Raw genomic sequence first — 23261 nt, 5'->3', positions numbered from 1 at the left:
TTTTCGAAGTTTAGTTCGAAATACTTCTGATGCTGTCACTGCCTGAACAAGACGCTGCGCAGGCGCCGTGGCTTAGTTGGTTAAAGCGCCTGTCTAGTAAACAGGAGATCATGAGTTTGAATCTCACAGGTGCCTCGAGAGTCAAGACAAACATCTCTCTAGTTTTTTGTTTTCGAAGTTTAGTTCGAAATACTTCTGATCGCGTCACTTCCTGAACAAGACGCTGTGCAGGCGCCGTGGCTTAGTTGCTTAAAGCGCCTGTCTAGTAAACACGAGATCATGAGTTCGAATCTCACCGGTGCCTCGAGAGTCAAGACAAACGTATCTCTAGTTTTTTGTTTTCGAAGTTTAGTTCCAAATACTTCTGATGGTGTCACTGCCTGAACACGACGCTGCGCAGGTGCCGTGGCTTAGTTGTTTAAAGCGCATGTCTAGTAAACAGGAGATCATGAGTTCGAATCTCACCGGTGCCACGAGAGTCAAGACAAACTTTTCTGTAGTTTTTTGTTTTCGAAGTTTAGTTCTAAATACTTGTGATGGTGTCACTGCCTGAACAAGACGCTGCGCAGGCGCCTTGGCTTAGTTGGTTAAAGCGCCTGTCTAGCAAACAGGAGATCGTGAGTTCGAATCTCACCGGTGCCTCGAGAGTCAAGAGTAACGTCTCTTCTGAGTTTTTTTTTTGCTTTCGAAGTATTGTTCGAAATACTTCCAATGGTGTCACTGCCTGAACAAGAAGCTGCGCAGACGCCGTGGCTTATTTGGTTAAAGCGCCTGTCTAGTAAACAGGAGATCATGAGTTTGAATCTCACCGGTGCCTCGGGAGTCAAGACTAACGTCTCTCTAGTTTCTTGTTTTCGAACATTCATGACTTCTTTGCGCAAACACGTACACGGACACAAGGAAAATAGGCAAACAACACGGGCGCCCGTGTTGTTTGCCTCTTTTCCTTGTGTCTGTGTACGTGTTTGCGCAAAGACGTCATGATCGAGTACGAACTCGCCCCACATTCAGTACTTTTGTTTTCGAAGTTTAGTTCGAAATACTTCCGATGGTGTCACTGCCTGAACAAAATGCTGCGCAGGCGCCGTGGCTTAGTTAGTTAAAGCGCCTGTCTAGTAAACAGGAGATCGTGAGTTCGAATCTCACTGGTGCCTCGAGAGTCAAGACAAACCTCTCTCTAGTTTTTTTGTTTTCGAAGTTTAGTTCGAAATACTTCTGATGGTGTCACTGCCTGAACAAGACGCTGCAGAAGCGCCGTGGCTTAGTTGGTTAAAGAGCCTGTCTAGTAAACAGCAGATCGTGAGTTCGAATCTCACCGGTGCGTCGAGAGTCAAGACAAACGTCTCTCTAGTTTTTTGTTTTCGAAGTTCAGTTCGAAATACTTCTGATGGTGTCACTGTCTGAACAAGACGCTGCGCAGGCGCCGTGGCTTAGTTAGTTAAAGCGCCTGTCTAGTAAACCGGAGATCGTGAGTTCGAATCTCACCGGTGCCTCTAGAGTCAAGACAAACGTCTCTCTAAATTTTTGTTCTCGAAGTTTAGTTCGAAATACTTCTGATGCTGTCACTGCCTGAACAAGACGCTGCACAAGCGCCGTGGCTTAGTTGGTTAAAGCGCCTGTCTAGTAAACAGCAGATCGTGAGTTCGAATCTCACCTGTGCCTCGAGAAGCAAGACAAACGTCTCTCAAGTTTTTTGTTCTCGAAGTTTAGTTCGAAATACTTCTGATGGTGTCACTGCCTGAACAAGACGCTGCACAAGCGCCGTGGCTTAGTTGGTTAAAGCGCCTGTCTAGTAAACAGGAGATCGTGAGTTCGAATCTCACCGGTGCCTCGAGAGTCAAGACAAACCTCTGTCTAGTTTTTTTTGTTTTCGAAGTTTAGTTCGAAATACTTCTGATGCTGTCACTGCCTGAACAAGACGCTGCACAAGCGCCGTGGCTTAGTTGGTTAAAGCGCCTGTCTAGTAAACAGCAGATCGTGAGTTCGAATCTCACCGGTGACTCGAGAGTCAAGACAAACGTCTCTCTAGTTTTTTTGTTTTCGAAGTTCAGTTCGAATTACTTCTGATGGTGTCACTGCCTGAACAAGACGCTGCGCAGGCGCTGTGGCTTAGTTAGTTAAAGCGCCTGTCTAGTAAAAGGAAAAGCGTGAGTTCGAATCTCACCTGTGCCTCGAGAGTCAAGACAAACGTCTCTCAAGTTTTTTGTTTTCGAAGTTTAGTTCGAAATATTTCTGATGGTGTCACTGCCTGAACAAGACGCTGCGCAGGCGCCTTGGCTTAGTTGATTAAAGCGCCTGTCTAGCAAACAGGAGATCGTGAGTTCGAATCTCACCGGTGCCTCGAGAGTCAAGACTAACGTCTCTTCTGATTTTTTTTGTTTTCGAAGTATTGTTCGAAATACTTCCAATGGTGTCACTGCCTGAACAAGACGCTGCGCAGACGCCGTGGCTTATTTGGTTAAATTTCCTGTCTAGTAAACCGGAGATCGTGAGTTCGAATCTCACCGGTGCCTCGAGAGTCAAGACAAACCTCTGTCTAGTTTTTTTTGTTTTCGAAGTTTAGTTCGAAATACTTCTGATGCTGTCACTGCCTGAACAAGACGCTGCTCAAGCGCCGTGGCTTAGTTGGTTAAAGCGCCTGTCTAGTAAACAGCAGATCGTGAGTTCGGATCTCACCGGTGCCTCGAGAGTCAAGACAAACGTCTCTCTAGTTTTTTTGTTTTCGAAGTTCAGTTCGAATTACTTCTGATGGTGTCACTGCCTGAACAAGACGCTGCGCAGGCGCCGTGGCTTAGTTGGTTAAAGCGCCTGTCTAGTAGACAGGAGGTCATGAGTTCGAATCTTACCGGTGCCTCGAGAGTCAAGACAAACGTCTCTCCAGTTTTTTGTTGTCGAAGTTTAGTTCGAAATAATTCTGATGATGTCACTGCCTGAACAAGACGCTGCGTAGGCACTGTGGCTTAGTTAGTTAAAGCGCCTGTCTAGTGAAAGGCAGATCGATAGTTTGAATCTCACCTGTGCCTCGAGAGTCAAGACAAACTTCTCTCTAGTTTTTTGTTTTCGAAGTTTAGTTCGAAATACTTCTGATGGTGTCACTGCCTGAACAAGACGCTGCACAAGCGCCGTGGCTTAGTTAGTTAAAGCGCCTGTCTAGTAAACCGGAGATCGTGAGTTCGAATCTCACCGGTGCCTCGAAAGTCAAGACTAACGTCTCTTCTGATTTTTTTTGTTTTCGAAGTATTGTTCGAAATACTTCCAATGGTGTCACTGCCTGAACAAGACGCTGCGCAGACGCCGTCGCTTATTTGGTTAAATTTCCTGTCTAGTAAACCGGAGATCGTGAGTTCGAATCTCACCGGTGCCTCGAGAGTCAAGACAAACTTCTCTCTAGTTTTTTGTTTTCGAAGTCTATTTCGAAGTACTTCTGATGGTGTCACTGCCTGAACAAGACGCTGCGCAGGCGCCGTGGCTTAGTTGGTTAAAGCGCCTGTCTAGTAAACAGGAGATCATGAGTTTGAATCTCACAGGTGCCTCGAGAGTCAAGACAAACATCTCTCTAGTTTTTTGTTTTCGAAGTTTAGTTCGAAATACTTCTGATCGCGTCACTTCCTGAACAAGACGCTGCGCAGGAGCCGTGGCTTAGTTGGTTAAAGCGCCTGTCTAGTAAGCAGGAGATCATGAGTTCGAATCTCACCGGTGCCTCGAGAGTCAAGACAAAAGTATCTCTAGTTTTTTGTTTTCGAAGTTTAGTTCCAAATACTTCTGATGGTGTCACTGCCCCTGAACAAGACGCTGCGCAGGCGCCGTGGATTAGTTGGTTAAAGCGCCTGTCTAGTAAACAGGAGATCGTGAGTTTGAATCTCACCGGTGCCTCGGGAGTCAAGACTAACGTCTCTCTAGTTTTTTGTTTTCGAACTTTCATGACTTCTTTGCGCAAACACGTACACGGACACAAGGAAAAGAGGCGAACAACACGGGCGCTCGTGTTGTTTGCCTCTTTTGCTTGTGTCCGTGTACGTGTTTGCGCAATGAAGTCATGATCGAGTACGAACTCGCCCAACTTTCAGTACTTTTGTTTTCGAAGTTTAGTTCGAAATACTTCTGATGGTGTCACTGCCTGAACAAGACGCTGCACAAGTGCCGTGGCTTAGTTGGTTAAAGCGCCTGTCTAGTAAACAGCAGATCGTGAGTTCGAATCTCACCGGTGCCTCGAGAGTCAAGACAAACGTCTCTCTAGTTTTTTTGTTTTCGAAGTTCAGTTCGAATTACTTCTGATGGTGTCACTGCCTGAACAAGACGCTGCGCAGGCGCCGTGGCTTAGTTGGTTAAAGCGCCTGTCTAGTAAACAGGAGGTCATGAGTTCGAATCTTACCGGTGCCTCGAGAGTCAAGACAAACGTCTCTCCAGTTTTTTGTTGTCGAAGTTTAGTTCGAAATAATTCTGATGGTGTCACTGCCTGAACAAGACGCTGCGTAGGCACTGTGGCTTAGTTAGTTAAAGCGCCTGTCTAGTGAAAGGAAGATCGATAGTTTGAATCTCACCTGTGCCTCGAGAGTCAAGACAAACGTCTCTGAAGTTTTTTGTTTTCGAAGTTTTGTTCGAAGTACCTCTGATAGTGTCACTGACTGAACAAGGCGCTGGGCAGGCGCCGTGGCTTAGTTAGTTAAAGCGCCTGTCTGGTAAACAGGAAATCGTGGGTTCGAATCTGACCGGTGCCTCGAGAGTCAAGACAAACGGTTCTCTAGTTTTTTGTTTTCGAAGTTTTGTTCGAAATACTTCTGATGGTGTCACTGACTGAACAAGGCGCTGCGCAGGCGCCGTGCCTTAGTTAGTTAAAGCGCCTGTCTAGTAAACAGGAGATCGTGAGTTCGAATCTCACCGGTGCCTCAAGAGTCAAGACAAACGGTTCTCTAGTTTTTTGTTTTCGAAGTTTAGTTCGAAATACTTCTGATGGTGTCACTGCCTGAACAAGACGCTGCGCAGGCGCCGTGGCTTAGTTGGGTAAAGCGCATGTCTAGTAAACAGGAGATCATTAATTCGAATCTCACCGGTGCCACGAGAGTCAAGACAAACGTCTGTCTAGTTTTTTGTTTTCGAAGTTTAGTTCTAAATGCTTCTGATGGTGTCACTGCCTGAACAAGACGCTGCGCAGGCACCGTGGCTTAGTCGGTTAAAGCGCCTGTCTAGTTAACAGGAGATCGTGAGTTCGAATCTCACCGGTGCCTCGAGAGTCAAGACAAACCTCTCTCTAGTTTTTTTTTCGAAGTTTAGTTCGAAATACTTCTGATGGTGTCACTGCCTGAACAAGACGCTGCACAAGCGCCGTGGCTTAGTTAGTTAAAGCGCCTGTCTAGTAAACCGGAGATCGTGAGTTCGAATCTCACCGGTGCCTCGAGAGTCAAGACAAACGTCTCTCTAGTTCTTTGTTTTCGAAGATTAGTTCGAAATACTTCTGATGGTGTCACTGCCTGAACAAGACGCTGCGCAGGCGCTGTGGCTTAGTTAGGTAAAGCGCCTGTCTAGTAAAAGGAAAAGCGTGAGTTCGAATCTCACCTGTGCCTCGAGAGTCAAGACAAACGTCTCTCAAATTTTTTGTTTTCGAAGTTTAGTTCGAAATATTTCTGATGGTGTCACTGCCTGAACAAGACGCTGCGCAGGCGCCGTGGCCCAGTTAGTTAAAGCGCCTGTCGAGTAAACCGGAGATCGTGAGTTCGAATCTCACCGGTGCCTCGAGAGTCAAGACAAACGTCTCTCTAGTTCTTTGTTTTCGATGATTAGTTCGAAATACTTCTGATGGTGTCACTGCCTGAACAAGACGCTGCGCAGGCGCCTTGGCTTAGTTGGTTAAAGCGCCTGTCTAGCAAACAGGAGATCGTGAGTTCGAATCTCACCGGTGCCTCGAGAGTCAAGACTAACGTCTCTTCTGATTTTTTTTGTTTTCGAAGTATTGTTCGAAATACTTCCAATGGTGTCACTGCCTGAACAAGACGCTGCGCAGACGCCGTCGCTTATTTGGTTAAATTTCCTGTCTAGTAAACCGGAGATCGTGAGTTCGAATCTCACCGGTGCCTCGAGAGTCAAGACAAACGTCTCTCTAGTTTTTTTGTTTTCGAAGTTCAGTTCGAATTACTTCTGATGGTGTCACTGCCTGAACAAGACGCTGCGCAGGCGCCGTGGCTTAGTTGGTTAAAGCGCCTGTCTAGTAGACGGGAGGTCATGAGTTCGAATCTTACCGGTGCCTCGAGAGTCAAGACAAACGTCTCTCCAGTTTTTTGTTGTCGAAGTTTAGTTCGAAATAATTCTGATGATGTCACTGCCTGAACAAGACGCTGCGTAGGCACTGTGGCTTAGTTAGTTAAAGCGCCTGTCTAGTGAAAGGCAGATCGATAGTTTGAATCTCACCTGTGCCTCGAGAGTCAAGACAAACTTCTCTCTAGTTTTTTGTTTTCGAAGTTTAGTTCGAAATACTTCTGATGGTGTCACTGCCTGAACAAGACGCTGCACAAGCGCCGTGGCTTAGTTAGTTAAAGCGCCTGTCTAGTAAACCGGAGATCGTGAGTTCGAATCTCACCGGTGCCTCGAGAGTCAAGACTAACGTCTCTTCTGATTTTTTTTGTTTTCGAAGTATTGTTCGAAATACTTCCAATGGTGTCACTGCCTGAACAAGACGCTGCGCAGACGCCGTCGCTTATTTGGTTAAATTTCCTGTCTAGTAAACCGGAGATCGTGAGTTCGAATCTCACCGGTGCCTCGAGAGTCAAGACAAACTTCTCTCTAGTTTTTTGTTTTCGAAGTCTATTTCGAAGTACTTCTGATGGTGTCACTGCCTGACCAAGACGCTGCGCAGGCGCCGTGGCTTAGTTGGTTAAAGCGCCTGTCTAGTAAACAGGAGATCATGAGTTTGAATCTCACAGGTGCCTCGAGAGTCAAGACAAACATCTCTCTAGTTTTTTGTTTTCGAAGTTTAGTTCGAAATACTTCTGATCGCGTCACTTCCTGAACAAGACGCTGCGCAGGAGCCGTGGCTTAGTTGGTTAAAGCGCCTGTCTAGTAAGCAGGAGATCATGAGTTCGAATCTCACCGGTGCCTCGAGAGTCAAGACAAAAGTATCTCTAGTTTTTTTGTTTTCGAAGTTTAGTTCCAAGTACTTCTGATGGTGTCACTGCCTGAACAAGACGCTGCGCAGGCGCCGTGGATTAGTTAGTTAACGCGCCTGTCTAGTAAACAGGAGATCGTGAGTTTGAATCTCACCGGTGCCTCGGGAGTCAAGACTAACGTCTCTCTAGTTTTTTGTTTTCGAACTTTCATGACTTCTTTGCGCAAACACGTACACGGACACAAGGAAAAGAGGCGAACAACACGGGCGCTCGTGTTGTTTGCCTCTTTTCCTTGTGTCCGTGTACGTGTTTGCGCAATGAAGTCATGATCGAGTACGAACTCGCCCAACTTTCAGTACTTTTGTTTTCGAAGTTTAGTTCGAAATACTTCTGATGGTGTCACTGCCTGAACAAGACGCTGCGCAGGCGCCGTGGCTTAGTTAGTTAAAGCGCCTGTCTAGTAAACAGGAGATCGTGAGTTCGAATCTCACCGGTGCCTCAAGAGTCAAGACAAACGGTTCTCTAGTTTTTTGTTTTCGAAGTTTAGTTCGAAATACTTCTGATGGTGTCACTGCCTGAACAAGACGCTGCGCAGGCGCCGTGGCTTAGTTGGGTAAAGCGCATGTCTAGTAAACAGGAGATCATTAATTCGAATCTCACCGGTGCCACGAGAGTCAAGACAAACGTCTGTCTAGTTTTTTGTTTTCGAAGTTTAGTTCTAAATGCTTCTGATGGTGTCACTGCCTGAACAAGACGCTGCGCAGGCACCGTGGCTTAGTCGGTTAAAGCGCCTGTCTAGTTAACAGGAGATCGTGAGTTCGAATCTCACCGGTGCCTCGAGAGTCAAGACAAACCTCTCTCTAGTTTTTTTTTCGAAGTTTAGTTCGAAATACTTCTGATGGTGTCACTGCCTGAACAAGACGCTGCACAAGCGCCGTGGCTTAGTTAGTTAAAGCGCCTGTCTAGTAAACCGGAGATCGTGAGTTCGAATCTCACCGGTGCCTCGAGAGTCAAGACAAACGTCTCTCTAGTTCTTTGTTTTCGAAGATTAGTTCGAAATACTTCTGATGGTGTCACTGCCTGAACAAGACGCTGCGCAGGCGCTGTGGCTTAGTTAGGTAAAGCGCCTGTCTAGTAAAAGGAAAAGCGTGAGTTCGAATCTCACCTGTGCCTCGAGAGTCAAGACAAACGTCTCTCAAATTTTTTGTTTTCGAAGTTTAGTTCGAAATATTTCTGATGGTGTCACTGCCTGAACAAGACGCTGCGCAGGCGCCGTGGCCCAGTTAGTTAAAGCGCCTGTCGAGTAAACCGGAGATCGTGAGTTCGAATCTCACCGGTGCCTCGAGAGTCAAGACAAACGTCTCTCTAGTTCTTTGTTTTCGATGATTAGTTCGAAATACTTCTGATGGTGTCACTGCCTGAACAAGACGCTGCGCAGGCGCCTTGGCTTAGTTGGTTAAAGCGCCTGTCTAGCAAACAGGAGATCGTGAGTTCGAATCTCACCGGTGCCTCGAGAGTCAAGACTAACGTCTCTTCTGATTTTTTTTGTTTTCGAAGTATTGTTCGAAATACTTCCAATGGTGTCACTGCCTGAACAAGACGCTGCGCAGACGCCGTCGCTTATTTGGTTAAATTTCCTGTCTAGTAAACCGGAGATCGTGAGTTCGAATCTCACCGGTGCCTCGAGAGTCAAGACAAACGTCTCTCTAGTTTTTTTGTTTTCGAAGTTCAGTTCGAATTACTTCTGATGGTGTCACTGCCTGAACAAGACGCTGCGCAGGCGCCGTGGCTTAGTTGGTTAAAGCGCCTGTCTAGTAGACAGGAGGTCATGAGTTCGAATCTTACCGGTGCCTCGAGAGTCAAGACAAACGTCTCTCCAGTTTTTTGTTGTCGAAGTTTAGTTCGAAATAATTCTGATGATGTCACTGCCTGAACAAGACGCTGCGTAGGCACTGTGGCTTAGTTAGTTAAAGCGCCTGTCTAGTGAAAGGCAGATCGATAGTTTGAATCTCACCTGTGCCTCGAGAGTCAAGACAAACTTCTCTCTAGTTTTTTGTTTTCGAAGTTTAGTTCGAAATACTTCTGATGGTGTCACTGCCTGAACAAGACGCTGCACAAGCGCCGTGGCTTAGTTAGTTAAAGCGCCTGTCTAGTAAACCGGAGATCGTGAGTTCGAATCTCACCGGTGCCTCGAGAGTCAAGACTAACGTCTCTTCTGATTTTTTTTGTTTTCGAAGTATTGTTCGAAATACTTCCAATGGTGTCACTGCCTGAACAAGACGCTGCGCAGACGCCGTCGCTTATTTGGTTAAATTTCCTGTCTAGTAAACCGGAGATCGTGAGTTCGAATCTCACCGGTGCCTCGAGAGTCAAGACAAACTTCTCTCTAGTTTTTTGTTTTCGAAGTCTATTTCGAAGTACTTCTGATGGTGTCACTGCCTGACCAAGACGCTGCGCAGGCGCCGTGGCTTAGTTGGTTAAAGCGCCTGTCTAGTAAACAGGAGATCATGAGTTTGAATCTCACAGGTGCCTCGAGAGTCAAGACAAACATCTCTCTAGTTTTTTGTTTTCGAAGTTTAGTTCGAAATACTTCTGATCGCGTCACTTCCTGAACAAGACGCTGCGCAGGAGCCGTGGCTTAGTTGGTTAAAGCGCCTGTCTAGTAAGCAGGAGATCATGAGTTCGAATCTCACCGGTGCCTCGAGAGTCAAGACAAAAGTATCTCTAGTTTTTTTGTTTTCGAAGTTTAGTTCCAAGTACTTCTGATGGTGTCACTGCCTGAACAAGACGCTGCGCAGGCGCCGTGGATTAGTTAGTTAACGCGCCTGTCTAGTAAACAGGAGATCGTGAGTTTGAATCTCACCGGTGCCTCGGGAGTCAAGACTAACGTCTCTCTAGTTTTTTGTTTTCGAACTTTCATGACTTCTTTGCGCAAACACGTACACGGACACAAGGAAAAGAGGCGAACAACACGGGCGCTCGTGTTGTTTGCCTCTTTTCCTTGTGTCCGTGTACGTGTTTGCGCAATGAAGTCATGATCGAGTACGAACTCGCCCAACTTTCAGTACTTTTGTTTTCGAAGTTTAGTTCGAAATACTTCTGATGGTGTCACTGCCTGAACAAGACGCTGCGCAGGCGCCGTGGCTTAGTTAGTTAAAGCGCCTGTCTAGTAAACAGGAGATCGTGAGTTCGAATCTCACCGGTGCCTCGAGAGTCAAGACAAACCTCTCTCTAGTTTTTTTGTTTTCGAAGTTTAGTTCGAAATACTTCTGATGGTGTCACTGCCTGAACAAGACTCTGCAGAAGCGCCGTGGCTTAGTTGGTTAAAGAGCCTGTCTAGTAAGCAGCAGATCATGAGTTCGAATCTCACCGGTGCCTCGAGAGTCAAGACAAACGTCTCTGAAGTTTTTTGTTTTCGAAGTTTTGTTCGAAGTACCTCTGATAGTGTCACTGACTGAACAAGGCGCTGGGCAGGCGCCGTGGCTTAGTTAGTTAAAGCGCCTGTCTGGTAAACAGGAAATCGTGGGTTCGAATCTGACCGGTGCCTCGAGAGTCAAGACAAACGGTTCTCTAGTTTTTTGTTTTCGAAGTTTTGTTCGAAATACTTCTGATGGTGTCACTGACTGAACAAGGCGCTGCGCAGGCGCCGTGCCTTAGTTAGTTAAAGCGCCTGTCTAGTAAACAGGAGATCGTGAGTTCGAATCTCACCGGTGCCTCAAGAGTCAAGACAAACGGTTCTCTAGTTTTTTGTTTTCGAAGTATTGTTCGAAATACTTCCAATGGTGTCACTGCCTGAACAAGACGCTGCGCAGACGCCGTGGCTTATTTGGTTAAATTTCCTGTCTAGTAAACCGGAGATCGTGAGTTCGAATCTCACCGGTGCCTCGAGAGTCAAGACAAACCTCTGTCTAGTTTTTTTTCTTTTCGAAGTTTAGTTCGAAATACTTCTGATGCTGTCACTGCCTGAACAAGACGCTGCTCAAGCGCCGTGGCTTAGTTGGTTAAAGCGCCTGTCTAGTAAACAGCAGATCGTGAGTTCGAATCTCACCGGTGCCTCGAGAGTCAAGACAAACGTCTCTCTAGTTTTTTTGTTTTCGAAGTTCAGTTCGAATTACTTCTGATGGTGTCACTGCCTGAACAAGACGCTGCGCAGGCGCCGTGGCTTAGTTGGTTAAAGCGCCTGTCTAGTAGACAGGAGGTCATGAGTTCGAATCTTACCGGTGCCTCGAGAGTCAAGACAAACGTCTCTCCAGTTTTTTGTTGTCGAAGTTTAGTTCGAAATAATTCTGATGATGTCACTGCCTGAACAAGACGCTGCGTAGGCACTGTGGCTTAGTTAGTTAAAGCGCCTGTCTAGTGAAAGGCAGATCGATAGTTTGAATCTCACCTCTGCCTCGAGAGTCAAGACAAACTTCTCTCTAGTTTTTTGTTTTCGAAGTTTAGTTCGAAATACTTCTGATGGTGTCACTGCCTGAACAAGACGCTGCACAAGCGCCGTGGCTTAGTTAGTTAAAGCGCCTGTCTAGTAAACCGGAGATCGTGAGTTCGAATCTCACCGGTGCCTCGAGAGTCAAGACTAACGTCTCTTCTGATTTTTTTTGTTTTCGAAGTATTGTTCGAAATACTTCCAATGGTGTCACTGCCTGAACAAGACGCTGCGCAGACGCCGTCGCTTATTTGGTTAAATTTCCTGTCTAGTAAACCAGAGATCGTGAGTTCGAATCTCACCGGTGCCTCGAGAGTCAAGACAAACTTCTCTCTAGTTTTTTGTTTTCGAAGTTTATTTCGAAGTACTTCTGATGGTGTCACTGCCTGAACAAGACGCTGCGCAGGCGCTGTGGCTTAGTTGGTTAAAGCGCCTGTCTAGTAAACAGGAGATCATGAGTTTGAATCTCACAGGTGCCTCGAGAGTCAAGACAAACATCTCTCTAGTTTTTTGTTTTCGAAGTTTAGTTCGAAATACTTCTGATCGCGTCACTTCCTGAACAAGACGCTGCGCAGGAGCCGTGGCTTAGTTGGTTAAAGCGCCTGTCTAGTAAGCAGGAGATCATGAGTTCGAATCTCACCGGTGCCTCGAGAGTCAAGACAAAAGTATCTCTAGTTTTTTGTTTTTGAAGTTTAGTTCCAAATACTTCTGATGGTGTCACTGCCTGAACAAGACGCTGCGCAGGCGCCGTGGATTAGTTAGTTAACGCGCCTGTCTAGTAAACAGGAGATCGTGAGTTTGAATCTCACCGGTGCCTCGGGAGTCAAGACTAACGTCTCTCTAGTTTTTTGTTTTCGAACTTTCATGACTTCTTTGCGCAAACACGTACACGGACACAAGGAAAAGAGGCGAACAACACGGGCGCTCGTGTTGTTTGCCTCTTTTCCTTGTGTCCGTGTACGTGTTTGCGCAATGAAGTCATGATCGAGTACGAACTCGCCCAACTTTCAGTACTTTTGTTTTCGAAGTTTAGTTCGATATACTTCTGATGGTGTCACTGCCTGAACAAGACGCTGCGCAGGCGCCGTGGCTTAGTTAGTTAAAGCGCCTGTCTAGTAAACAGGAGATCGTGAGTTCGAATCTCACCGGTGCCTCGAGAGTCAAGACAAACCTCTCTCTAGTTTTTTTGTTTTCGAAGTTTAGTTCGAAATACTTCTGATGGTGTCACTGCCTGAACAAGACTCTGCAGAAGCGCCGTGGCTTAGTTGGTTAAAGAGCCTGTCTAGTAAACAGCAGATCGTGAGTTCGAATCTCACCGGTGCCTCGAGAGTCAAGACAAACGTCTCTCTAGTTTTTTGTTTTCGAAGTTCAGTTCGAAATACTTCTGATGGTGTCACTGTCTGAACAAGGCGCTGCGCAGGCGCCGTGGCTTAGTTAGTTAAAGCGCCTGTCTAGTAAAAGGAAAAGCGTGAGTTCGAATCTCACCTGTGCCTCGAGAGTCAAGACAAACGTCTCTCAAGTTTTTTGTTTTCGAAGTTTATTTCGAAATATTTCTGATGGTGTCACTGCCTGAACAAGACGCTGCGCAGGCGCCTTGGCTTAGTTGGTTAAAGCGCCTGTCTAGTAAACAGCAGATCGTGAGTTCGAATCTTACCGGTGCCTCGAGAGTCAAGACAAACGTCTCTCTTGTTTTTTGTTTTCGAAGTTTAGTTCGAAATAATTCTGATGGTGTCACTGCCTGAACAAGACGCTGCGCAGGTGCCGTGGCTTAGTTAGTTAAAGCGCCTGTCTAGTAAACGGAAAAGCGTGAGTTCGAATCTCACCTGTGCCTCGAGAGTCAAGACAAACGTCTCTCAAGTTTTTGGTTTTCGAAGTTTAGTTCGAAATATTTCTGATGGTGTCACTGCCTGAACAAGACGCTGCGCAGGCGCCTTGGCTTAGTTGGTTAAAGCGCCTGTCTAGCAAACAGGATATCGTGAGTTCGAATCTCACCGGTGCCTCGAGAGTCAAGACTAACCTCTGTCTAGTTTTTTTTGTTTTCGAAGTTTAGTTCGAAATACTTCTGATGCTGTCACTGCCTGAACAAGACGCTGCACAAGTGCCGTGGCTTAGTTGGTTAAAGCGCCTGTCTAGTAAACAGCAGATCGTGAGTTCGAATCTCACCGGTGCCTCGAGAGTCAAGACAAACGTCTCTCTAGTTTTTTTGTTTTCGAAGTTCAGTTCGAATTACTTCTGATGGTGTCACTGCCTGAACAAGACGCTGCGCAGGCGCCGTGGCTTAGTTGGTTAAAGCGCCTGTCTAGTAAACAGGAGGTCATGAGTTCGAATCTTACCGGTGCCTCGAGAGTCAAGACAAACGTCTCTCCAGTTTTTTGTTGTCGAAGTTTAGTTCGAAATAATTCTGATGGTGTCACTGCCTGAACAAGACGCTGCGTAGGCACTGTGGCTTAGTTAGTTAAAGCGCCTGTCTAGTGAAAGGAAGATCGATAGTTTGAATCTCACCTGTGCCTCGAGAGTCAAGACAAACGTCTCTGAAGTTTTTTGTTTTCGAAGTTTTGTTCGAAGTACCTCTGATAGTGTCACTGACTAAACAAGGCGCTGGGCAGGCGCCGTGGCTTAGTTAGTTAAAGCGCCTGTCTGGTAAACAGGAAATCGTGGGTTCGAATCTCACCGGTGCCTCGAGAGTCAAGACAAACGGTTCTCTAGTTTTTTGTTTTCGAAGTTTTGTTCAAAATACTTCTGATGGTGTCACTGACTGAACAAGGCGCTGCGCAGGCGCCGTGCCTTAGTTAGTTAAAGCGCCTGTCTAGTAAACAGGAGATCGTGAGTTCGAATCTCACCGGTGCCTCAAGAGTCAAGACAAACGGTTCTCTAGTTTTTTGTTTTCGAAGTTTAGTTCGAAATACTTCTGATGGTGTCACTGCCTGAACAAGACGCTGCGCAGGCGCCGTGGCTTAGTTGGGTAAAGCGCATGTCTAGTAAACAGGAGATCATTAATTCGAATCTCACCGGTGCCACGAGAGTCAAGACAAACGTCTGTCTAGTTTTTTGTTTTCGAAGTTTAGTTCTAAATGCTTCTGATGGTGTCACTGCCTGAACAAGACGCTGCGCAGGCGCCGTGGCTTAGTCGGTTAAAGCGCCTGTGTAGTTAACAGGAGATCGTGAGTTCGAATCTCACCGGTGCCTCGAGAGTCAAGACAAACCTCTCTCTAGTTTTTTTTTTCGAAGTTTAGTTCGAAATACTTCTGATGGTGTCACTGCCTGAACAAGACGCTGCACAAGCGCCGTGGCTTAGTTAGTTAAAGCGCCTGTCTAGTAAACCGGAGATCGTGAGTTCGAATCTCACCGGTGCCTCGAGAGTCAAGACAAACGTCTCTCTAGTTCTTTGTTTTCGAAGATTAGTTCGAAATACTTCTGATGGTGTCACTGCCTGAACAAGACGCTTCGCAGGCGCTGTGGCTTAGTTAGGTAAAGCGCCTGTCTAGTAAAAGGAAAAGCGTGAGTTCGAATCTCACCTGTGCCTCGAGAGTCAAGACAAACGTCTCTCAAATTTTTTGTTTTCGAAGTTTAGTTCGAAATATTTCTGATGGTGTCACTGCCTGAACAAGACGCTGCGCAGGCGCCGTGGCCCAGTTAGTTAAAGCGCCTGTCGAGTAAACCGGAGATCGTGAGTTCGAATCTCACCGGTGCCTCGAGAGTCAAGACAAACGTCTCTCTAGTTCTTTGTTTTCGATGATTAGTTCGAAATACTTCTGATGGTGTCACTGCCTGAACAAGACGCTGCGCAGGCGCCTTGGCTTAGTTGGTTAAAGCGCCTGTCTAGCAAACAGGAGATCGTGAGTTCGAATCTCACCGGTGCCTCGAGAGTCAAGACTAACGTCTCTTCTGATTTTTTTTGTTTTCGAAGTATTGTTCGAAATACTTCCAATGGTGTCACTGCCTGAACAAGACGCTGCGCAGACGCCGTCGCTTATTTGGTTAAATTTCCTGTCTAGTAAACCGGAGATCGTGAGTTCGAATCTCACCGGTGCCTCGAGAGTCAAGACAAACTTCTCTCTAGTTTTTTGTTTTCGAAGTTTATTTCGAAGTACTTCTGATGGTGTCACTGCCTGAACAAGACGCTGCGCAGGCGCCGTGGCCTAGTTGGTTAAAGCGCCTGTCTAGTAAACAGGAGATCATGAGTTTGAATCTCACAGGTGCCTCGAGAGTCAAGACAAACATCTCTCTAGTTTTTGTTTTCGAAGTTTAGTTCGAAATACTTCTGATCGCGTCACTTCCTGAACAAGACGCTGCGCAGGAGCCGTGGCTTAGTTGGTTAAAGCGCCTGTCTAGTAAGCAGGAGATCATGAGTTCGAATCTCACCGGTTCCTCGAGAGTCAAGACAAACGTATCTCTAGTTTTTTGTTTTCGAAGTTTAGTTCCAAATACTTCTGATGGTGTCACTGCCTGAACAAGACGCTGCGCAGGCGCCGTGGATTAGTTAGTTAACGCGCCTGTCTAGTAAACAGGAGATCGTGAGTTTGAATCTCACCGGTGCCTCGGGAGTCAAGACTAACGTCTCTCTAGTTTTTTGTTTTCGAACATTCATGACTTCTTTGCGCAAACACGTACACGGACACAAGGAAAAGAGGCGAACAACACGGGCGCTCGTGTTGTTTGCCTCTTTTCCTTGTGTCCGTGTACGTGTTTGCGCAATGAAGTCATGATCGAGTACGAACTCGCCCAACTTTCAGTACTTTTGTTTTCGAAGTTTAGTTCGAAATACTTCTGATGGTGTCACTGCCTGAACAAAACGCTGCGCAGGCGCCGTGGCTTAGTTAGTTAAAGCGCCTGTCTAGTAAACAGGAGATCGTGAGTTCGAATCTCACCGGTGCCTCGAGAGTCAAGACAAACCTCTCTCTAGTTTTTTTGTTTTCGAAGTTTAGTTCGAAATACTTCTGATGGTGTCACTTCCTGAACAAGACTCTGCAGAAGCGCCGTGGCTTAGTTGGTTAAAGAGCCTGTCTAGTAAACAGCAGATCGTGAGTTCGAATCTCACCGGTGCCTCGAGAGTCAAGACAAACGTCTCTGTAGTTTTTTGTTTTCGAAGTTCAGTTCGAAATACTTCTGATGGTGTCACTGTCTGAACAAGACGCTGCGCAGGCGCCGTGGCTTAGTTAGTTAAAGCGCCTGTCATGTAAACCGGAGATCGTGAGTTCGAATCTCACCGGTGCCTCGAGAGTCAAGACAAACGCCTCTCCAGTTTTTTGTTGTCGAAGTTTAGTTCGAAATAATTCTGATTGTGTCAATGCCTGAACAAGACGCTGCGTAGGCGCTGTGGCTTAGTTAGTTAAAGCGCCTGTCTAGGGAAAGGAAGATCGATAGTTTGAATCTCACCTGTGCCTCGAAAGTCAAGACAAACGTCTCTGAAGTTTTTTGTTTTCGAAGTTTCGTTCGAAGTACTTCTGATAGTGTCACTGACTGAACAAGGCGCTGCGCAGGCGCCGTGGCTTATTTGGTTAAAGCGCCTGTCTAGTAAACAGGAGGTCATGAGTTCGAATCTTATCGGTGCCTCGAGAGTCAAGACAAACGTCTCTCTTGTTTTTTGTTTTCGAAGTTTAGTTCGAAATAATTCTGATGGTGTCACTGCCTGAACAAGACGCTGCGCAGGCGCTGTGGCTTAGTTAGTTAAAGCGCCTGTCTAGTAAAAGGAAAAGCGTGAGTTCGAATCTCACCTGTGCCTCGAGAGTCAAGACAAACGTCTCTCTAGTTCTTTGTTTTCGATGATTAGTTCGAAATACTTCTGATGGTGTCACTGCCTGAACAAGACGCTGCGCAGGCGCCTTGGCTTAGTTGGTTAAAGCGCCTGTCTAGCAAACAGGAGATCGTGAGTTCGAATCTCACCGGTGCCTCGAGAGTCAAGACTAACGTCTCTTCTGATTTTTTTTGTTTTCGAAGTATTGTTCGAAATACTTCCAATGGTGTCACTGCCTGAACAAGACGCTGCGCAGACGCCGTCGCTTATTTGGTTAAATTTCCTGTCTAGTAAACCGGAGATCGTGAGTTCGAATCTCACCGGTGCCTCGAGAGTCAAGACAAACTTCTCTCTAGTTTTTTGTTTTCGAAGTTTATTTCGAAGTACTTCTGATGGTGTCACTGCCTGAACAAGACGCTGCGCAGGCGCCGTGGCCTAGTTGGTTAAAGCGCCTGTCTAGTAAACAGGAGATCATGAGTTTGAATCTCACAGGTGCCTCGAGAGTCAAGACAAACATCTCTCTAGTTTTTTGTTTTCGAAGTTTAGTTCGAAATACTTCTGATCGCGTCACTTCCTGAACAAGACGCTACGCAGGAGCCGTGGCTTAGTTGGTTAAAGCGCCTGTCTAGTAAGCAGGAGATCATGAGTTCGAATCTCACCGGTGCCTCGAGAGTCAAGACAAACGTATCTCTAGTTTTTTGTTTTCGAAGTTTAGTTCCAAATACTTCTGATGGTGTCACTGCCTGAACAAGACGCTGCGCAGGCGCCGTGGATTAGTTAGTTAACGCGCCTGTCTAGTAAACAGGAGATCGTGAGTTTAAATCTCACCGGTGCCTCGGGAGTCAAGACTAACGTCTCTCTAGTTTTTTGTTTTCGAACATTCATGACTTCTTTGCGCAAACACGTACACGGACACAAGGAAAAGAGGCGAACAACACGGGCGCTCGTGTTGTTTGCCTCTTTTCCTTGTGTCCGTGTACGTGTTTGCGCAATGAAGTCATGATCGAGTACGAACTCGCCCAACTTTCAGTACTTTTGTTTTCGAAGTTTAGTTCGAAATACTTCTGATGGTGTCACTGCCTGAACAAAACGCTGCGCAGGCGCCGTGGCTTAGTTAGTTAAAGCGCCTGTCTAGTAAACAGGAGATCGTGAGTTCGAATCTCACCGGTGCCTCGAGAGTCAAGACAAACCTCTCTCTAGTTTTTTTGTTTTCGAAGTTTAGTTCGAAATACTTCTGATGGTGTCACTTCCTGAACAAGACTCTGCAGAAGCGCCGTGGCTTAGTTGGTTAAAGAGCCTGTCTAGTAAACAGCAGATCGTGAGTTCGAATCTCACCGGTGCCTCGAGAGTCAAGACAAACGTCTCTGTAGTTTTTTGTTTTCGAAGTTCAGTTCGAAATACTTCTGATGGTGTCACTGTCTGAACAAGACGCTGCGCAGGCGCCGTGGCTTAGTTAGTTAAAGCGCCTGTCATGTAAACCGGAGATCGTGAGTTCGAATCTCACCGGTGCCTCGAGAGTCAAGACAAACGTCTCTCCAGTTTTTTGTTGTCGAAGTTTAGTTCGAAATAATTCTGATTGTGTCAATGCCTGAACAAGACGCTGCATAGGCGCTGTGGCTTAGTTAGTTAAAGCGCCTGTCTAGTGAAAGGAAGATCGATAGTTTGAATCTCACCTGTGCCTCGAAAGTCAAGACAAACGTCTCTGAAGTTTTTTGTTTTCGAAGTTTCGTTCGAAGTACTTCTGATAGTGTCACTGACTGAACAAGGCGCTGCGCAGGCGCCGTGGCTTATTTGGTTAAAGCGCCTGTCTAGTAAACAGGAGGTCATGAGTTCGAATCTTATCGGTGCCTCGAGAGTCAAGACAAACGTCTCTCTTGTTTTTTGTTTTCGAAGTTTAGTTCGAAATAATTCTGATGGTGTCACTGCCTGAACAAGACGCTGCGCAGGCGCTGTGGCTTAGTTATTTAAAGCGCCTGTCTAGTAAAAGGAAAAGCGTGAGTTCGAATCTCACCTGTGCCTCGAGAGTCAAGACAAACGTCTCTCAAGTTTTTTGTTTTCGAAGTTTAGTTCGAAATATTTCTGATGGTGTCACTGCCTGAACAAGACGCTGCGCAGGCGCCTTGGCTTAGTTGGTTAAAGCGCCTGTCTAGCAAACAGGAGATCGTGAGTTCGAATCTCACCGGTGCCTCGAGAGTCAAGACTAACGTCTCTTCTGATTTTTTTTTGTTTTCGAAGTATTGTTCGAAATACTTCCAATGGTGTCACTGCCTGAACAAGACGCTGCGCAGACGCCGTCGCTTATTTGGTTAAATTTCCTGTCTAGTAAACCGGAGATCGTGAGTTCGAATCTCACCGGTGCCTCGAGAGTCAAGACAAACTTCTCTCTAGTTTTTTGTTTTCGAAGTTTATTTCGAAGTACTTCTGATGGTGTCACTGCCTGAACAAGACGCTGCGCAGGCGCCGTGGCCTAGTTGGTTAAAGCGCCTGTCTAGTAAACAGGAGATCATGAGTTTGAATCTCACAGGTGCCTCGAGAGTCAAGACAAACATCTCTCTAGTTTTTGTTTTCGAAGTTTAGTTCGAAATACTTCTGATCGCGTCACTTCCTGAACAAGACGCTGCGCAGGAGCCGTGGCTTAGTTGGTTAAAGCGCCTGTCTAGTAAGCAGGAGATCATGAGTTCGAATCTCACCGGTTCCTCGAGAGTCAAGACAAACGTATCTCTAGTTTTTTGTTTTCGAAGTTTAGTTCCAAATACTTCTGATGGTGTCACTGCCTGAACAAGACGCTGCGCAGGCGCCGTGGATTAGTTAGTTAACGCGCCTGTCTAGTAAACAGGAGATCGTGAGTTTGAATCTCACCGGTGCCTCGGGAGTCAAGACTAACGTCTCTCTAGTTTTTTGTTTTCGAACATTCATGACTTCTTTGCGCAAACACGTACACGGACACAAGGAAAAGAGGCGAACAACACGGGCGCTCGTGTTGTTTGCCTCTTTTCCTTGTGTCCGTGTACGTGTTTGCGCAATGAAGTCATGATCGAGTACGAACTCGCCCAACTTTCAGTACTTTTGTTTTCGAAGTTTAGTTCGAAATACTTCTGATGGTGTCACTGCCTGAACAAAACGCTGCGCAGGCGCCGTGGCTTAGTTAGTTAAAGCGCCTGTCTAGTAAACAGGAGATCGTGAGTTCGAATCTCACCGGTGCCTCGAGAGTCAAGACAAACCTCTCTCTAGTTTTTTTGTTTTCGAAGTTTAGTTCGAAATACTTCTGATGGTGTCACTTCCTGAACAAGACTCTGCAGAAGCGCCGTGGCTTAGTTGGTTAAAGAGCCTGTCTAGTAAACAGCAGATCGTGAGTTCGAATCTCACCGGTGCCTCGAGAGTCAAGACAAACGTCTCTGTAGTTTTTTGTTTTCGAAGTTCAGTTCGAAATACTTCTGATGGTGTCACTGTCTGAACAAGACGCTGCGCAGGCGCCGTGGCTTAGTTAGTTAAAGCGCCTGTCATGTAAACCGGAGATCGTGAGTTCGAATCTCACCGGTGCCTCGAGAGTCAAGACAAACGTCTCTCCAGTTTTTTGTTGTCGAAGTTTAGTTCGAAATAATTCTGATTGTGTCAATGCCTGAACAAGACGCTGCGTAGGCGCTGTGGCTTAGTTAGTTAAAGCGCCTGTCTAGGGAAAGGAAGGTCGATAGTTTGAATCTCACCTGTGCCTCGAAAGTCAAGACAAACGTCTCTGAAGTTTTTTGTTTTCGAAGTTTCGTTCGAAGTACTTCTGATAGTGTCACTGACTGAACAAGGCGCTGCGCAGGCGCCGTGGCTTATTTGGTTAAAGCGCCTGTCTAGTAAACAGGAGGTCATGAGTTCGAATCTTATCGGTGCCTCGAGAGTCAAGACAAACGTCTCTCTTGTTTTTTGTTTTCGATGTTTAGTTCGAAATAATTCTGATGGTGTCACTGCCTGAACAAGACGCTGCGCAGGCGCTGTGGCTTAGTTAGTTAAAGCGCCTGTCTAGTAAAAGGAAAAGCGTGAGTTCGAATCTCACCTGTGCCTCGAGAGTCAAGACAAACGTCTCTCTAGTTCTTTGTTTTCGATGATTAGTTCGAAATACTTCTGATGGTGTCACTGCCTGAACAAGACGCTGCGCAGGCGCCTTGGCTTAGTTGGTTAAAGCGCCTGTCTAGCAAACAGGAGATCGTGAGTTCGAATCTCACCGGTAGTTTTTTGTTTTCGAAGTTTATTTCGAAGTACTTCTGATGGTGTCACTGCCTGAACAAGACGCTGCACAAGCGCCTGTCTAGTAAACAGGAGATCGCGAGTTCGAATCTCACCGGTGCCTCGAGAGTCAAGACAAACCTCTCTCCAGTTTTTTTTTGTTTTCGAAGTTTAGTTCGAAATACTTCTGATGCTGTCCCTGCCTGAACAAGACGCTGCACAAGCGCCGTGGCTTAGTTGGTTAAAGCGCCTGTCAAGTAAACAGCAGATCGTGAGTTCGAATCTCACCGGTGCCTCGGGAGTCAAGACTAACGTCTCTCTAGTTTTTTTGTTTTCGAAGCTTAGTTCGAAATACTTCTGATGGTGTCACTGCCTGAACAAGATGCTGTGCAGGCGCCGTGGCTTAGTTGGTTAAAGCGCATGTCTAGTAAACAGGAGATCATTAGTTCGAATCTCCCCGGTGCCTCGAGAATCAAGACTAACGGCTCTCTAGTTTTTTTTTGTTTTCGAAGTATTGTTCAAAATACTTCTAATGGTGTCATTGCCTGAACAAGACGCTGCGCAGGCGCCGTGGCTTATTTGGTTAAAGCGCCTGTCTAGTAAACTGGAGATCGTGAGTTCGAATCTCACCGGTGCCTCGAGAGTCAAGACAAACGTCTCTCTACTTTTTGTTTTCGTAGTTTATTTCGAAATTTTTCTGATGGTGTCACTGCCTGAACAAGACGCCGCGCAGGCGCCGTGGCTTAGTTGGTTAAAGCGCCTTTCTAGTAAACAGGAGATCATGAGTTCGAATCTCACTGGTGCCTCGAGAGTCAAGACAAACGTCTCTCTAGTTTTTTGTTTTCGAAGTTTAGTTCGAAATAATTCTGATGGTGTCACTGCCTGAACGAGACGCTGCGCAGGTGCTGTGGCTTAGTTAGTTAAAGCGCCTGTCTAGTAAAAGGAAAAGCGTGAGTTCGAATCTCACCTGTGCCTCGAGAGTCAAGACAAACGTCTCTCCAGTTTTTTGTTGTCGAAGTTTAGTTCGAAATAATTCTGATGGTGTCACTGCCTGAACAAGACGCTGCGTAGGCACTGTGGCTTAGTTAGTTAAAGCGCCTGTCTAGTGAAAGGAAGATCGATAGTTTGAATCTCACCTGTGCCTCGAGAGTCAAGACAAACGTCTCTGAAGTTTTTTGTTTTCAAAGTTTTGTTCGAAGTACTTCTGATAGTGTCACTGACTGAACAAGGCGCTGGGCAGGCGCCGTGGCTTAGTTAGTTAAAGCGCCTGTCTAGTAAACAGGAAATCGTGGGTTCGAATCTCACCGGTGCCTCGAGAGTCAAGACAAACGGTTCTCTAGTTTTTGTTTTCGTAGTTTATTTCGAAATTTTTCTGATGGTGTCACTGCCTGAACAAGACGCCGCGCAGGCGCCGTGGCTTAGTTGGTTAAAGCGCCTTTCTAGTAAACAGGAGATCATGAGTTCGAATCTCACTGGTGCCTCGAGAGTCAAGACAAACGTCTCTCTAGTTTTTTGTTTTCGAAGTTTAGTTCGAAATAATTCTGATGGTGTCACTGCCTGAACGAGACGCTGCGCAGGTGCTGTGGCTTAGTTAGTTAAAGCGCCTGTCTAGTAAAAGGAAAAGCGTGAGTTCGAATCTCACCTGTGCCTCGAGAGTCAAGACAAACGTCTCTCCAGTTTTTTGTTGTCGAAGTTTAGTTCGAAATAATTCTGATGGTGTCACTGCCTGAACAAGACGCTGCGTAGGCACTGTGGCTTAGTTAGTTAAAGCGCCTGTCTAGTGAAAGGAAGA

At 46.3% G+C, this 23261-nt stretch overlaps 24 non-coding genes across 24 annotated transcripts; all 24 read left to right on the top strand.

The window, feature by feature from the left end:
- The first annotated feature begins 568 nt into the window (after positions 1–568).
- On the top strand, positions 569–642 carry TRNAA-AGC (transfer RNA alanine (anticodon AGC)). Its single transcript has one exon. It is a non-coding gene; the product is annotated as a tRNA-Ala (tRNA).
- Positions 643–1080: 438 nt separating this feature from the next.
- On the top strand, positions 1081–1154 carry TRNAT-AGU (transfer RNA threonine (anticodon AGU)). The gene has a single exon. It is a non-coding gene; the product is annotated as a tRNA-Thr (tRNA).
- A 603-nt stretch (positions 1155–1757) lies between these two features.
- Positions 1758–1831, top strand: TRNAT-AGU (transfer RNA threonine (anticodon AGU)). The gene has a single exon. It is a non-coding gene; the product is annotated as a tRNA-Thr (tRNA).
- Positions 1832–2267: 436 nt separating this feature from the next.
- TRNAA-AGC (transfer RNA alanine (anticodon AGC)) lies at positions 2268–2341 on the top strand. The gene has a single exon. It is a non-coding gene; the product is annotated as a tRNA-Ala (tRNA).
- A 1965-nt stretch (positions 2342–4306) lies between these two features.
- Positions 4307–4380, top strand: TRNAT-AGU (transfer RNA threonine (anticodon AGU)). Its single transcript has one exon. It is a non-coding gene; the product is annotated as a tRNA-Thr (tRNA).
- Positions 4381–5151: 771 nt separating this feature from the next.
- On the top strand, positions 5152–5225 carry TRNAT-AGU (transfer RNA threonine (anticodon AGU)). Its single transcript has one exon. It is a non-coding gene; the product is annotated as a tRNA-Thr (tRNA).
- Positions 5226–5825: 600 nt separating this feature from the next.
- On the top strand, positions 5826–5899 carry TRNAA-AGC (transfer RNA alanine (anticodon AGC)). The gene has a single exon. It is a non-coding gene; the product is annotated as a tRNA-Ala (tRNA).
- Positions 5900–7522: 1623 nt separating this feature from the next.
- On the top strand, positions 7523–7596 carry TRNAT-AGU (transfer RNA threonine (anticodon AGU)). Its single transcript has one exon. It is a non-coding gene; the product is annotated as a tRNA-Thr (tRNA).
- Positions 7597–7860: 264 nt separating this feature from the next.
- On the top strand, positions 7861–7934 carry TRNAT-AGU (transfer RNA threonine (anticodon AGU)). Its single transcript has one exon. It is a non-coding gene; the product is annotated as a tRNA-Thr (tRNA).
- A 600-nt stretch (positions 7935–8534) lies between these two features.
- Positions 8535–8608, top strand: TRNAA-AGC (transfer RNA alanine (anticodon AGC)). The gene has a single exon. It is a non-coding gene; the product is annotated as a tRNA-Ala (tRNA).
- A 1623-nt stretch (positions 8609–10231) lies between these two features.
- TRNAT-AGU (transfer RNA threonine (anticodon AGU)) lies at positions 10232–10305 on the top strand. The gene has a single exon. It is a non-coding gene; the product is annotated as a tRNA-Thr (tRNA).
- A 2298-nt stretch (positions 10306–12603) lies between these two features.
- On the top strand, positions 12604–12677 carry TRNAT-AGU (transfer RNA threonine (anticodon AGU)). Its single transcript has one exon. It is a non-coding gene; the product is annotated as a tRNA-Thr (tRNA).
- Positions 12678–13449: 772 nt separating this feature from the next.
- On the top strand, positions 13450–13523 carry TRNAA-AGC (transfer RNA alanine (anticodon AGC)). The gene has a single exon. It is a non-coding gene; the product is annotated as a tRNA-Ala (tRNA).
- A 267-nt stretch (positions 13524–13790) lies between these two features.
- Positions 13791–13864, top strand: TRNAT-AGU (transfer RNA threonine (anticodon AGU)). Its single transcript has one exon. It is a non-coding gene; the product is annotated as a tRNA-Thr (tRNA).
- Positions 13865–14128: 264 nt separating this feature from the next.
- On the top strand, positions 14129–14202 carry TRNAT-GGU (transfer RNA threonine (anticodon GGU)). Its single transcript has one exon. It is a non-coding gene; the product is annotated as a tRNA-Thr (tRNA).
- A 1108-nt stretch (positions 14203–15310) lies between these two features.
- TRNAA-AGC (transfer RNA alanine (anticodon AGC)) lies at positions 15311–15384 on the top strand. Its single transcript has one exon. It is a non-coding gene; the product is annotated as a tRNA-Ala (tRNA).
- Positions 15385–15819: 435 nt separating this feature from the next.
- TRNAT-AGU (transfer RNA threonine (anticodon AGU)) lies at positions 15820–15893 on the top strand. Its single transcript has one exon. It is a non-coding gene; the product is annotated as a tRNA-Thr (tRNA).
- Positions 15894–16325: 432 nt separating this feature from the next.
- Positions 16326–16399, top strand: TRNAT-AGU (transfer RNA threonine (anticodon AGU)). The gene has a single exon. It is a non-coding gene; the product is annotated as a tRNA-Thr (tRNA).
- Positions 16400–17340: 941 nt separating this feature from the next.
- On the top strand, positions 17341–17414 carry TRNAA-AGC (transfer RNA alanine (anticodon AGC)). Its single transcript has one exon. It is a non-coding gene; the product is annotated as a tRNA-Ala (tRNA).
- Positions 17415–18356: 942 nt separating this feature from the next.
- TRNAT-AGU (transfer RNA threonine (anticodon AGU)) lies at positions 18357–18430 on the top strand. The gene has a single exon. It is a non-coding gene; the product is annotated as a tRNA-Thr (tRNA).
- Positions 18431–19371: 941 nt separating this feature from the next.
- On the top strand, positions 19372–19445 carry TRNAA-AGC (transfer RNA alanine (anticodon AGC)). Its single transcript has one exon. It is a non-coding gene; the product is annotated as a tRNA-Ala (tRNA).
- A 436-nt stretch (positions 19446–19881) lies between these two features.
- Positions 19882–19955, top strand: TRNAT-AGU (transfer RNA threonine (anticodon AGU)). Its single transcript has one exon. It is a non-coding gene; the product is annotated as a tRNA-Thr (tRNA).
- Positions 19956–20387: 432 nt separating this feature from the next.
- Positions 20388–20461, top strand: TRNAT-AGU (transfer RNA threonine (anticodon AGU)). The gene has a single exon. It is a non-coding gene; the product is annotated as a tRNA-Thr (tRNA).
- Positions 20462–21403: 942 nt separating this feature from the next.
- On the top strand, positions 21404–21476 carry TRNAA-AGC (transfer RNA alanine (anticodon AGC)). The gene has a single exon. It is a non-coding gene; the product is annotated as a tRNA-Ala (tRNA).
- The last annotated feature ends 1785 nt before the right edge of the window (positions 21477–23261 follow it).

Source organism: Rhipicephalus microplus, unplaced genomic scaffold (genome assembly GCF_043290135.1).
Source record: "Rhipicephalus microplus isolate Deutch F79 unplaced genomic scaffold, USDA_Rmic scaffold_62, whole genome shotgun sequence".
NCBI classification, from domain to species: domain Eukaryota; kingdom Metazoa; phylum Arthropoda; class Arachnida; order Ixodida; family Ixodidae; genus Rhipicephalus; species Rhipicephalus microplus.
Note: the sequence above shows the minus strand (reverse complement) of the source record. Positions and strands in the feature narration are given on the sequence as shown.